At 37.6% G+C, this 14,490-nt stretch overlaps 3 protein-coding genes, 1 long non-coding RNA gene and 1 pseudogene across 11 annotated transcripts in view; 2 read left to right on the top strand and 3 right to left on the bottom strand.

Annotated features, from left to right (window-relative positions):
* The window catches only part of ZNF875 (zinc finger protein 875), a 406,705-nt gene that overhangs the window by 304,862 nt on the left and 87,353 nt on the right, over positions 1-14,490 (bottom strand). The gene's annotated exons all lie outside the window — the stretch shown is intronic.
* ZNF568 (zinc finger protein 568) overlaps positions 1-14,490 on the bottom strand; it is a 103,040-nt gene that overhangs the window by 36,632 nt on the left and 51,918 nt on the right. The window lies entirely within an intron of this gene.
* ZNF829 (zinc finger protein 829) overlaps positions 1-14,490 on the top strand; it is a 30,940-nt gene that overhangs the window by 3,562 nt on the left and 12,888 nt on the right. The window lies entirely within an intron of this gene.
* LOC144337443 (PEST proteolytic signal-containing nuclear protein-like) lies at positions 2,944-3,705 on the bottom strand (annotated as a pseudogene).
* LOC144337454 (uncharacterized) lies at positions 11,012-14,241 on the top strand. Its single transcript, XR_013410617.1, has 3 exons — positions 11,012-11,590; positions 13,006-13,842; positions 13,989-14,241. It is a non-coding gene; the product is annotated as an uncharacterized LOC144337454 (long non-coding RNA).

Below are 14,490 nucleotides of genomic sequence, written 5' to 3'. Positions count from 1 at the left end.
CCACATTTTAGGTTTCATTCCTTCCTATGATACGCTATGTTTAGAATTGTATAACAGTAGACACTCCTACCCTAAGAAATAGATGTGTGTAAGTGCGTGTGTGTGTCTTTTTCTTTCCCTGTACTTGTTTTCATTTTCTCTACTTTCAGCTATTTAACGTCTTTGACCAGTTCATTCTGGATTTAATAGCTCATTCTTTCATTTATCAAACATTTGATTATTTCTTACTTTAAAAGAAATTGAAGGATAACATACACACATAAAACTACATGACTATGAGTGCATAGCATGGTGAAATTGAGAATGGTGAAACCACTACTAGGACAATAAGTGGAACATTACTAGCACCTCAGAACCCCTTCTCTGCCTCTTCCCAATCATCAGCCTCTTTTTCCTCTCCCAAAATAAATACCATCCTGATATTTAGCACCAGGGATTCGTTTTGCCTATTTCTGAACTTAATGTAGATGCAGTTGCACAGTATTTAGTCTTTTGCCTTTGGCTTTTTTTGCTCAACATGTTGTTTATGTGACATATCTATGGTGCTGCATATATCTGGTGTTAGTTCATTCTTACTGGCTATGTTGTATTTCACTCTATGAATATACACATATATATTATTTATTTATTTATTTATTTATTTATTTATTTATTTTTTGAGATGGAGTCTTGCTCTGTTGCCCAGGCTGGAGTACAGTAGTGTGATCTCGGCTCATTGCAACCTCTGCCTCCTGGGTTCAAGCGATTCTTTTGCCTCAGCCCCCCGAGTAGCTGGGACTACAGGCCTGTGCCACCACGCCCAGCTAATTTTTTGTATTTTCAGTAAAGACAGGGTTTCAACATGTTGGCCAGGCTGGTGTCCAACTCCTAACCTCAGGTGATCCACCTGCCTCGGCCTCGCAAAGTGCTGGGATTACAGGCGTGAGCCACTGCGTCCTGCTTCATTCTATGAATATATTTTAAATTATGCTTTATATATTATTAATTACTATAAGTGACCTTTCTACTGTTGACAGCTGGTTTGTTTGCAGTTTTTAGCTATTACACATAATGCTGCTGTGAACGTTCCTGTGTGTAACTTTTGGCAAATGTACGTACACATTTCTTTTAGGCATATACATAGGAGTGGAATTACTGAGCAATAGGATATATGTGTGTTCAACATTAGTAAAGATACCAATTTTCCAAAGTAGTTATACCAATTTGCAGTTCTAGTAGCAGTATGAAGGTTGCCATTGCTCTGTATTCTTACATTCTTACCAGTTATTATTGCCAGGCCCTTTAATTTTAGTTATTCTGCTGTGTGTGTTCTCTGACATGCCTGTTTAAGTTTCTTGGCTAAACTTAGTCGGTTGTCTATCTTTTTCCTGTTGCTTTCTTTTTTTTTTTTTTTTTTTTTTGAGTTTGACAAATTTGTTGGTACTTTAGTAAAGACATTCATCTCAGTCATTTCTCTCTTCCAGCTTGACCTTAGGTTAATATTTCATTTGGGTCAAGAAAATAATACGTAGGAGAGGTATGTTATTTTAACAAACGGGAAAATGGACAAAAAAGGGATAGTTTGCCTACATTAAAGTAAGTTAAATTCATGTATCTTGATATAATTAAATCATGTAAGAACTAAGAGTTCTATATACATTTCCATCGTTTTACTTGGGCTTATTCTAAACTTAAATGCTAGTGAACAAAATGTTAGGAATATACGCAGGCTGCTTCTCTGGAGTTATTACCAACTAAAAGACTTCAGCAAGCAGTTGCCACCAGTAAAACAATCTGAAGCTGCTTCCAAATATAATATTGTAGGAGTTTTCAAGGAAATTTTTATACTGTATGCTTCTTTTGTCTGTGACTATGCTTTTAAAGATGTGTTTAACTGTCACATTTTTTTAAAAGTTCATATACAATACAAAAATACAAAACAGACACCCTACAATACACAAATCTAACAAAGTACATGTGGTGAGATTCCAAAAAATGTTTGAAGATGCATTTTCTTTCCTTCAATTTCAGTATCTACAATGTGCTTTTTCAGAGGCCGTTGGTCAATATGTATGCATTTAAAATAAACTATACAATTTTACTAGTAAGAAAGCCGATAGTTAAGTTCAATTCAAATTGGAGTTCACAAGTTAGTAATTTAAATCCTTAGACAAGGTTACAGAAAGTGCATCTTCTTATTTTCCATCTTCATACAATGTTTTTTTTTTTTTTTTTTTTTTTGGTGTTTATACCTTTTAAAAACTAAAAACAGCCAAATATTTAAGCAATATGTAAATTTAAATTTTTGGTGGTGGTTTGTGTTTTAAAAGAAACAGCTTCCTTATGATTTGCCTCAAGTTCTGGTGGAAATGCTTAAAGGAACTAGCTAATAAACAAAAAACAAGAGAAGCACATTCAAAATACTGATTTACTTTGGTAGCAAATGGTTTTTCTTTGAAGACTAATGAAGATAGACAAGACCCATTAAGGTGAAGTGGACTATTTCAAATATTCAACAGTTTACATTAAAAAAAAAAAAAATTCTTTTAGGAGCTAAGCATCTGTATCCACTGATAGCAATGCAATACCTAGTTTATGATGACTTGAAACAAAACAAATGCCCATAAGGAAAAAAGCTGTATTTTATCTAAATTTATTTTCAGTGAATAGTTCAGTAACATTTTCCTCCCAATACAATACTCCCTCTCTTTATAAGGCTGTTCCTGGGAGCCAAACAAGTTTAGGTAATAAGGAGTTAAGAGAGTAACTGCTTGCAGTTTTAAATAGACAATAACTTTTTGCTTCCCTCTTAATGTGCTAATAGTTGTGTCTAAAAAAATATGCAATTCTTAAAAAGGTACCATTTCTGATTTCTTTATTATCTGTAACCTTTGGAAACTAATCACATGAAACTACAAAACTAGCAAATGTCTTGAAATCTGTATATAACACATAAATTACCTCTAATTTCAAACTCTCATTTATTAGTGTACCCCTCAATCTTTTAAAAAAATGAAAAAGAAAAAAAAAGCAGCTCCAAAGATAGTCTTATACCATTCTTTAAAAAAAGAAACTGTTCCTTTTAACTTTACACCTACCCCACACCCCAATTTCAAAACATCATTTAATTGTCTTGGTCATGGACATTTCCAAGATGAGATTTTATATTTCGCTCCCACAGCTTCTAGTTATCAGAAAACCCATGTTTTCCTTTACTGAAGGAGTTTGGTCCAGCTGATGCTGGTGTATCCCTTCCAATATTCTTCATCCTCATCTTTGCTTCTGGAGGCATTTCCTCTGGTTCACTATCTTCATCTTCATTAAAAGCTGCGGCTACTGAAAGAGTTTTTGGAGTAAGAGTTGGAACAGTTTCTTTAGGCTTACTTGATCCAAGTTTGATGGATATGGCTGATGCTTTCTTTGTCGTCTGACTACCTATGGCAAATCCAAACTTGGAAATCTTTGTAGGCTTTGTTGGGAGGTCGGCGGCTTCTTTTTCAGCTGATCGCTTCTCAGCGCTGCGACTGGAACTTTCCCCTCCGTTACTCCGGCGGCTCCAGCTCGCTGCAACTTTTCAGGCTTCTCCTCTCCTGCCTTCCCGTCCGCCATTTTAGAATTCTTTTTATATTCTATGTATCAGGCCTGTGTTTGGTTATACATGATGTAAATATCTCCCACCACTTTATATTTTGTCTTTTACTCTTTTAATGGTATCTTTTGATGAACAGAAGTTAATTAATTTTAATGTGGTCACAGTTACCTTTTTCTGTATAGTGTTGCTTTTTTGTGTCCTGGGTAGGAATCATTGCCTACCCTAAGGTCATGAAGATATTTCCTATGTTATATTCTAGTAGCTTTATTGTTTTACTTTTTCCATTTAGATCTACTTTTCTGAAGTTGGAATTTGTATGTGTTGTGAGGTAGGGGTCAAATTTCATTTTTTTTCCATGTGAATATCCAGTTGACTTCTTAGTGTTTATTGAGATGACTGTCCTTTTCCCATTCTCTATAGGACTACCTTTGTCATAAATACTGTATTCCTATTTCTGTGAGTCTGTCTCTGAATTCTGTTCCTTTGGCTTATTTGTCTATCCTTGTGCCAATAGCACACTGTATTAATACTGTAGCATGTAATAAATCTTATCTGGTAGAGCAAGTTCTCCTACTGCTTCTTAGTCCTTTGCATTTTCATTGTAAATTCTAGAATTAGGCCAGGCACGGTGGCTCATGCCTGTAATTCCAGCACTTTGGGAGGCCGAGGTGGGTGGATCACCTGAGGTCAGGAGTTTGAGACCAGCCTGGGCAACATGGTGAAACCCCATCTTTACTAACAATATAAAAATTAGCCAGGCGTGGTGGCGGGCACCTGTAATCCCAGCTACTCAGGAGGCTGAGAGAGGAGAATCGCTTGAACCCAGGAGGCGGAGGTTGCAGGGAGTCAAGATCGCACCATTGCTCTCCAACCTGGGGGACAAGAGCAAATCTTGGTCTCAAAGAAAAAAAAAAAGTTAGAATTAGCTTATATAGAGTCATTTGAAACTTAAAATGGCAAGTTATACTTTGCATGAGAATATTAATATCAGTTTATGGAGAATTAAGATTTTTAAATAGAAAGTCTTGTAAAAATGTTTGACTTTTTAATTTTGTACACTAGTCTGCTAGGTGCTGTACAGTTTAGAAAATAAGTAGGCTTATTAAGAAACTTGTTATCTAATGCAGGAGCTAGAACATTGCTGTAAATAATTTCTACAGAATAAGATTCATCAATGAGAAGATCAAACAGGAAGCTCAGAAGAAAGTTGTAAAACAGTCAAAAAATATGGAAGTGGAAATTCATCCAAGTAGAAGTTAATGGTTGGAGCCCTAGAAGTAGATGTTGTTACCTATAGAGTTAGCGTTGGAAATAGAAGATCCATGCCTCCCTTGAGAAAGAATTCTAGATTTAACGAAGCTCTAGGAACCTAGGGAGGAGTTTGTGAATCTTCACTTTTTCCCAGTTATCAGTTGATCTTAGCTGCTTTTAAGTATTTTATTTCTGTCTCGTAGCACTTTTCCTCCCTACCAACTTGCTAATTCACCCCCTTCTTAATCTTACCTTAACCTTGTACCTTTCTACTTGAAAGGTGGTCTCTGTTTATTCCTTTTTCATTTTAAAATAATTAATTTTCATTAAAGTAATATATTTACAGAGTTTGAAATCACAGTGTTATAAAGCTTATATTGAAAAACAGCAGCCCAGGCCAGGCGCAGTGGCTCACACCTGTAAACATAGCACTTGGGAGACTGAGGCGGGCGGATCACTTGAAGTCAGGAGTTTGAAACCAGCCTGGCCAAGGTGGCAAAACCCCATCTCTACTAAAAATAAAAAAATTAACTGGGCATAGTGGCAGGCGCCCGTAGTCCCAGCTACTTGGGAGGCTGAGGCAAGAGAATCGCTTGAACCCAGGAGGTGGAAGTTGCAGTGAGCTGAGATCATGCAGCTGCACTCCAGCCTGGGAAACAGAGTGAGACTCCATCTCAAAAAAAGAGAAAAAAGAAAAACAGCAGCCTGCTTTTTCATGTATACATTCCTACCCTGACTGCCCCGGTCCCTCTCATCAAAGACAATACATTTTCAACTCTTACTTTCATTCTTCTGATACCTAACTTCAATTTTTGCATAGTATGTTTGTTTTGTCATTTTGTGATACATCAAACTGTAAAAGTATTTCCTGATGTCTTGTTCTGATAGTTGAGATCTGGTCTCTGGTAATCACCATATGTATCTTGACTATAGCAATATTCATAGTTTATATCCTGATTACACAAATGTTGTTATAACTTTCCTGTTACCTACTTAATGTGCATCCCCATTTGTGTTATGCCTTATGTTTATTTGTATTGTAGTTTGTACTTTCTATTACATCTTTGCTTAATAATAGTCACTTAGGAATGTTTTTACATACTCTTCCCAAGTTCAAATACTGAATTGAAAATAAACCCATCAAAACTGAGATGTCTTTTTTATGTATCAGTTTTACATTTTGGAACAACTAGTTTTTTAAAGACAAAACTATTGTTATTATTATTTTTTTTTTAGACAGAGTTTTACTCTTGTTGCCCAGGCTGGAGTGCAGTGGTACAATCTCAGCTCACTGCAACCTCTGCCTTCCAGGTTCAAGTGATTCTCCTGCCTCAGCCTCCCGAGTAGCTGGGATTACAGGCACCTGTCACCATGCCCGGCTAATTTTTTTATTTTTAGTAGAGACAGGGTTTCACTGTTGGCCAGGATGGTCTCGAATTCCTGACTTCAGGTGTTCCACCCGCCTTGGCCTCCCAAAGCGCTGGTTTTACAGGTGTGAGCCACCATGCCTGACCTGTAATTTCCTTGATAACAAAAGCATATCTATTACATTTCTGTTATGATTATTCCCAGATAGTCTCAGCTACTCAAATTATAATGTTTAATCACAGAAAAATGTGGGCGGTAGGTAATTTAGAACTGTGATACATAAACATTTTAACGGACTCCTAAGTTCATGTGATACCACTCCCCCAATAGCCACCCACGTTCCTTATAAGCCTTTATAAAAAGGACAGAAATGTCTTTTTGCACATTTGTGCCCTGCACATACCATAACTAAAGTTAGCCTTGACCCAAATACAAAACAAAAAAACCCCATGTATTTATTTACATTACCCAAAGGTATAGCATCCTCTAACATAAAAAACAAGGCATACATATGAAATAATAATGGCATATACGTTAAAACTATTCTTGGGAATCAATGTTTTAATACCTTATGTTAGAAGTCATCCAAGTTTTCGAGGATTATCTATTAATTTTTCTTAATTCCATTGTCTTAAAGTTAACTAAAAATCTTGACTATTATATTTAAACTGACACACTACAGAGCAACACAGTTACTTTTTTTTTCTTCTTTTTTTTTTTTTTTTTTGAGACAGAGATTTTCTCTGTCGCCCAGGCTGGAGTGCAATGGCGTGATCTCGGCTCACTGCAACCGCCGCCTCCCAGGTTCAAGCGATTTTCCTGCCCCAGCTTCCTGAGTAGCTGGGATTACAGGCATGCGCCACCATGCCCAGCTAATTTTTGTATTTTTAGTAGAGACGAGGTTTCACCATGTTGCCCAGGCTGGTCTCTAACTCCTGACCTCAAGTGATCCACCTGCCTCGGCCTCCCAAAGTGCTGGAATTATAGGCGTGAGCCTCCGCACCGATTTGGTTTAACACATAATTGTATAGTTTTTATAATTTTATTTTATTTTATTTTATTTGAGACACAGTCTGGCTCTGTTGCCCAGGCTGGAGTGTAGTGGTGCATCTTGGCTCACTGCAACCTCCCACACACCCACCTCTCCCAGGCTCAAGTGACCCTCCCACCTCGGCGTCCCTAGTAGCTGGGACTATACAGGTACACGGCACCATGACCGGCTAATTTTTGTATTTTTTGTGGAGATGGGATTTTGCCATGTTGCCCAGGCTGGTCTCGAACTCCTGAGCTCAAGTAATCCGCCTGCCTTGGCCTCCCAAAGTGCTGGGATTACAGGCATGAGCCATAGCATCCAGCCTAGTTTTTGTAATCTTAAAATTTACATTTTGCACTGATGAAATCAGGAGGAAGATATATAGTTATTTTTAAACCAGAATTATTAAGCCAGTCTTTTTAAAAATTTGTTTTTGAGCTAGCAGTTCTTGTGAGGTTGTGGCGTTATTTTTGCGGGGGAGGGGGGAATTTGTTTTGTTTGCAATTTTATAATTAGTTTATGTATTTGACGATCAGTGAGTGATTAGTTCTCATCCCATTGACTCTCTGTAGATTTTTGAAAGATGTAACAGGTACATAGGTAACCAAAGTATAGAGCTTATTTGGTGAATCGTCATCCCCATTACGTTTTCTGGACAACCTCACACGGATTCGTTATGGGACATTCCGAATTCGTTATGGGACATTCCGGATTCGTTATGGGACATTCCTGATTCCTTTGGTCCAGGCAGCTTTGTTGAGCCTGGTATCAATGCGCACATCTGGAGTTCCCATCTCCCTCATGGCAAATTTCTGAATCTCTTTGAGTGCCCGAGGGCACACTTCTTGAAGCCCACTCCATGGATGCGCTTGTGCATATTGATGGTGTACTTTCGGGTCACCACCTTGTTCATTGCAGAACGGCCCTTTTTTCTTCTCGCCACCCTTCTTTGCGGGAACCATTCTGCCATGTCCAAGTTGGAAAGGCTTGTTTTTTTTTTTAAGCCTAGCACATTCAAACTTTTAGAAGTTTTCTGTGACTATCTTTGCACTACAGTCACACACCTGAATAGCCCACAAAGCTGAAAATATTTGCTATCTTACTCTTTATAAAAAAGTTGCCTAACCCCTGCTGTCTATGAACCAGAGTAGCGCTCCTTTAATTTTTTTGTTTTATTTTCAGCTTTATTAAGGTATAATTCACATACCATACAGTTCACCCATATAAAATGTACAATTCAGTGACTTTTAATATAATAGAGTTGTATAAACATCACCATAATCAATTTTAGAACATTTTTATCACCTCAGAAAAACCCCTGTACACTCTAGCTGTTACTCCCACCCCTCTCCAGCCCCACGCAACCATGAGTTGATTTTCTCTATGGATTTGCCTATTCTGGACATTTCATATAAATGGAATTGTACAATATGTGGTCTTCTGCAAATTCCCTGTTTCATAACTTAATGCTCTTCAAGGCTCATCCATGTTGTAGCATGTATCAGTATTTCATTTCTTTTTATTGCCAAATACTATTCCATTTTATGGATATACCACATTTATCCATTGATCAGTTGATGGACATTTGGGTTTCCTCTTTTAGGCTATTTTGAATAATGTTGTATGAACATGTCTGTAAGTTTTTGTGTGGACATAAGCTTCCAGTTCTTTCAGGTTTCTACCCAGGAGTACAATTGCTGGGTCATATCATAACTCTGTGTTTAGCTATTTGAGGAACTGCTAGACTCTTTTCCAAAATGGCTACACCATTTTACATGCCCACCAGCAGTGTATGATGGTTCCAGTTTCTCCACATCATTTGCTAACACTTGTTATCTTTTTTTTTTTTTTTTAGACAGTCTTGCTCTGTTGCCCAGGCTAGGCAACAATGTCAGTTCACTGCAACCTCTACCTCCTGTGTTCAAGCAATTCTCTTGCCTCAGTCTCCTGAGTAGCTGGGATTATAGGCTTATGCTACCACATCCAGCTAATTTTTGTATTTTGGTAGAGACGATGTTTCACCATGTTGGCCAGGCAGGTCTTGAACTCCTGACTTCAAGTGATCCACCTGCCTCAGCCCTCCAAAGTGCTGGGATTACAGGAGCGAGCCACCACACCTGGTCTGTGTTTTTATTTATTTATTAATCTTTATTTTTAATTTTTTGGGTACACAGTAGGTATGTATATCTATGGGTTACATGAGATATTTTGATACAGGCATGCAATGCTCATATCAGAGGAAATGCGATATCCATCACCTCAAGCATTTATCCTTTGTGTTACAATCTAATTGTACTCTTAGTTTTTAGGTTTTTTTGTTTTGTTTTGTTTTGTTTTTTAAGATGGAGTCTCACTCTGTCACCCAGGCTGAAGTGCAGTGGTGTGATCTCTGCTCACTGCAACTTCTGCCTCCCGGGTACAAGTGATTCTCGTGCGTCAGCCTCTCAAGTAGCTGGGACTACAGGCATGTACCACCACACCCAGCTAATCTGTGTGTGTGTGTGTGTGTGTGTGTGTGTGTGTGTGTGTTTAGTAGAGATGGAGTTTTACCATGTTGGCCAGGCTGGTCTTGAACTCCTGACCTCAAGTGATCCACCCACCTCAGCCTCCCAAAATGCTGGGATTACAGACATGAGCCATCATGCCCGGCCTCTTTTAGTTATTTTTAAATGTTCAATTAAATTATTTTTGACTACAGTCACCCTGTTTTGCTAGCAAATACTGTTACTCTTTTTTATATGTGTTTAAACAATTTTTTTTTTGTATATGAATCTTTTAAAAAAATTATTGTATAAATTCTAGGTGTACAACATGAAGTTCTGATACACATACATATTGAAATAATTACTGTAGTTAAGCAGGTCATATCAAATAACTATAATTTTTTTCTTTCTTTTTTTGTTTAGGGTAAGAGTACTTAAAACCTACTTTCCTGACAAATTTCTAGTATACAATAGAGTATTACTAACTGTAGTCCTCCTGCTATACATTAGATTTCTCATGAGCTTTTTTTCCTAAGTTTTTATTGATACAAATTATACATATTTATGGAGTACAAGGGATAGATTGATGCATTCATACAATGTATAAGGATCAAACCAAGGTATTTAGATACCCATCACTCTGAATATTTATCAATTGTTTTATATATATATATATATATATATGTATTTTTTTATTTTACTAATAGAATGTGTGCGGTGTCATTTTTTTTGTGTATGTGAGAGAGTTTCACTGTTAGCCAGACTGGAGTACAGTGTCATGAGAACAGCTCACTGCATCCTTGAACTCCCAGGCTCAAGGGATTCTACCACCTCAGCCTCCTAAGTAGCTAAGACTGTAGGTGCATGCCACTATACCTAGCTAACTTTAAAATTGTTTATAGAGATGGGGGTCTCCCTGTGTTCCCCAGGCTGGTCTCAAACTCCTGGCCTCAAGTGATCCTCCTGACTTGGCCTCCCAATGTGCTGGGATTACAGTTATGAGCCACTGTGGCCCTGCTATTAAGTTTTTTTGGTTCCTTGTGAATTGTGGATATTAGTCCCTTCTCAGGTGAAGAGTTTGCAAATATTTTCTGCCATTCTACAGGTCTCTTCACTCCGTTGATTGTTTCCTTTGCTGTGCAGAAGCATTTTAGTTCAATATAGTCCAATTTGTCTTTTTTTTTGTTGTTTGCCCCTTATTGAAAATATCTTTAAGGTCTTATCTAAAATATATTTGCATATTCTTCTGAAGTGTTTCCCCTATGTTTTCCTCTAGTAGTTTTATAGTTTGGGGTCTTATAGTTAAGTACTTAATTCATTTTGAGTTTATTTTTGTATATGGTGAGAGATACAGTCTAGTTTCATTCTTCACTCTATGGATATCGAGTTTTCCCAGCACCATTTATTGAACAGGGTGTCCTTTTCCCAATGTCTGTTCTTGGCACCTTTGTCAACCATCAGTTGACTATAAATACATGGATTTATTTGTGGGTTCTCTCTTCTGTTCCTTTGGTCTTTGAGTCTGTTTTTATGACAGGACCCTGTTTATGAAAGTACCCTTTATTATGCTGTTTTGGTTATTACAGCCTTGTAGTATATTTTGAAGTTCGATTCTTCCACTTTTGTTCTTTTGCTACAGATTGCATTGGCTATTTGGCATCTTTTATGATTCCCTACAAATTTTAGGATTTTTTTTTGTTTTTGCTGTTCATGTAAAAACTGACTGGTATTTCAGTAGGTATTGCATTGAATCTGTAGATTGCTTTGGGAAATATGTTCATTTTAACAATAGTTCTTCCAGTGCATGAGTATGTAAATATCTTTTTATTTGTTTGTGTTGTCTTCAATTTCTTTCATCTGTGTTTTGTAGTTTTCCTTGTAGAGGTCTTTCACTTCATGGTTAAATTTGTTTCTAGGTTGTTTTTTGTAGCTATTATATTAATAAATGGGATTGTTTTCTTGATTTGTTTTTCAGCTAATTCATTATTGTGGATGTATAGAAATCCTTTTTTTGTTTTTGTTTTTGTTTTTGTTTTTTTGAGACAGAGTTTTGCTCTGTCTCCCAGGCTGGAGTGCAATGGCATGATCTCAGCTCTCTGCAGCCTCCGCCTCCTGGGTTCAAGCAGTTCTGCCTCAGCCTCCTGAGTAGGTGGGACCACAGGTGCCTGCCACCACACCTGGCCAATTTTTGTATTTTTAGTCAAGACAAGTTTCACCATGTTGGCCAGGCTGGTCTCAAACTCGTGACCTCAAGTGATCCACCCACCTCGGCCTCCTGAAGTGCTGGGATTATTGGCGTGAGCCACCATCCCCAGCCTACTACTTGTTTTTGTATATTGATTTTGTATCTTGCAACTTTACTGATTTCATTGATCAGTTCCAAGAATTTTTGGTAGCATCTTTAGGTTTTTATATATATGTAAGATCATGTCATCCGTAAAGGGACAGTTTTACTTTCTATTATCCAGTCTGGATGCGTTTTATTTCTTTCTCTTGCCTAATTGCTCTGGATAGGACTTCCAGTACTATACTGAATAGCAGTGGTGAATGTGGGCTTCTTTGTCTTGTTCTAGTTCTTAGAGGAAAGGCTTTCGGCTTTTCCCCATTCAGTATGGTGTTAGCTGTAGATTTGTCATATATGGTCTTTATTATGTTAAGGTATGTTTTTTAATGCCTGATTGTTGAGAGGTTTTTATAATGAAGAGATGTTAAACTTTAGCAGATGCTTTCTCTGCATCTATTGAGCTGATCATATGGTTTTTGTCCCTCATCCTGTTGATCTGATACATCATGTTATTGATTTGCTTATGTTGAACCATCCTTGCACTTTTCAGGAAAAATCTCACTTAATCGTTGTATATTATCTTTTTGTTGTATTATTGGATTTTGTTTGCTAGTATTTCATTGAGGGGTTTTGGGTCTATGTTCATGAGGGATATCAAATCTTTTTTGTTGTTGTCGTCATGTCCCTCTCTGGTTTTGGTATCAGGGTAATGCTGGCCTTGTAGAATAAATTAGGAAGAATTCACTCCTCTTCCATTTTTTGGAATAGTTTGAGAAAAATTTAGGTTAGTTATTTGTAATTTTGGTAGGATTCAGCAGTAAAGCCATTTAGTCTTGGGCTTTTCTTTGTTGGGAGACATTTTACTACTGCTTCAATCTCGTGACTTGTTATTAGTCTGCTCAAGTTCTTCTGCTCTGTTTCTTCCTGGTTCAATCTTGGTAGGTTTTCATGTATCCAGAATTTTTCTGTTTCCTCTAGGTTATCTGATTTGTTAGCATATAGTTGCTTGTAGTAGTCTTTGATGATCTTTAATTTCTTAATTGACCCAGTGGGCATGCATGAGCAAGCACATTGTTTAATTTCCATGTATTTGTGTGGTTTACAAAGTTTTTATTATTGATTTCTAGTTTTATTCTAGTGTAGTCTGAGAAGATACTTGATATGATTTTGATTTTTAAAAATTAGTTATAACTTGTCTTATGGCCTAACATATGGTCTCTTCCTGGAGGATGTTCCATGTGCTGATAGGAAAAATGTGTATTCTGCAGCTGTTGGATAAAATGTTCAGTTAGTGTCTGGTAGGCCCATTTGGTCTAATGTCCAGTTTAAATCCAAAGCTGTTGATTTTCTATCTAGACGAACTGTCTAATGCTGAGAGTGGGATGTGGAAGTCCCGTACTATTATTTTATGGGAGTCTATCTTTTTTTGTTGTTTTATTGAGACAGAGTCTCGCACTGTCGCCCAGGCTGGAGTGCAGTGGCACAATATTGGCTCACTGCAACCTCTGCCTCCCAGGTTCAAGCAGTTCTCCTGCCTCAGCCTACTGAGTAGCTTGGATTACAGGTGCATGCCACCATGCCCAGATAATTTTTTTTTTTTTTTTTTTTGAGACAGAGTCTTGCTCTGTCACCCAGGCTGGAGTGCAGTGGTGCAATCCCAGCTCACTTCAGGCTCCATCTCCCAGGTTCATGCCATTTTCCTGCCTCAGCCTCCCAAGTAGCTAGGACTACAGGTACCCACCACCACGCCTCGCTAATTTTTTGTATTTTTAGTAGAGATGAGGTTTTACCATGTTAGCTAGGATGGTCTTGATCTCCTGACCTCTTGATCCACCTGCCTCGGCCTCCCAAAGTGCAGGGATTACAGGCATGAGCCACCGCGCCTGGCCACACCCAGCTTATTTTTGTATTTTTAGTAGAGACAGGGTTTCACCATGTTTGAAAGGCTGGTCTTGAACTCCTGACCTCAAGTGATCCTCCTGCCTCAGCCTCCCAAAGTTGGGATTACAGGCATGAGCCACCACACCCAGCCCTATCTCTCTTTTTCGATCTAATAATATTTGCTTATATATCTGGGTGCTGCAGTGTTGGGTGCCTATAAATTTAGAATTTTATATCTTCTGGCTGAATTGATCCCTATATCATTCTATAAAGACCTTCTTTGCCTCTTCTGCAGTTTTTTACTTAATATCTGTTTTATTTAAGTACGGCTACTCTCACTTGCTTTTGGTTTCTGTTTGTGTGCCGTATTTTTTTTTTTCATCCCTTCACTTTCTGTCTGTGATTTTATAGATAAAGTGAGTTTCTCACAGTCAGTATATAGGTGAGTCATATTTATTTTATCCATTCAACCAGACTGTATCTTTTAAGTGGGGGATTTGGCTGTTTACATTCAAAGTTATTATTAATAGGTGAGGATTTATTCCTAATCTGTTAATTTTTTGTATGGTTGTTTTATATCCTTTTTCTTTTCTCTTATCATTTGGTTTGGTGGTTTTAT

The sequence above is a fragment of the Macaca mulatta genome, chromosome 19, assembly GCF_049350105.2.
Source record: "Macaca mulatta isolate MMU2019108-1 chromosome 19, T2T-MMU8v2.0, whole genome shotgun sequence".
Lineage (NCBI taxonomy): Eukaryota > Metazoa > Chordata > Mammalia > Primates > Cercopithecidae > Macaca > Macaca mulatta.
This window is presented reverse-complemented; position numbering and strand designations above follow the sequence as displayed.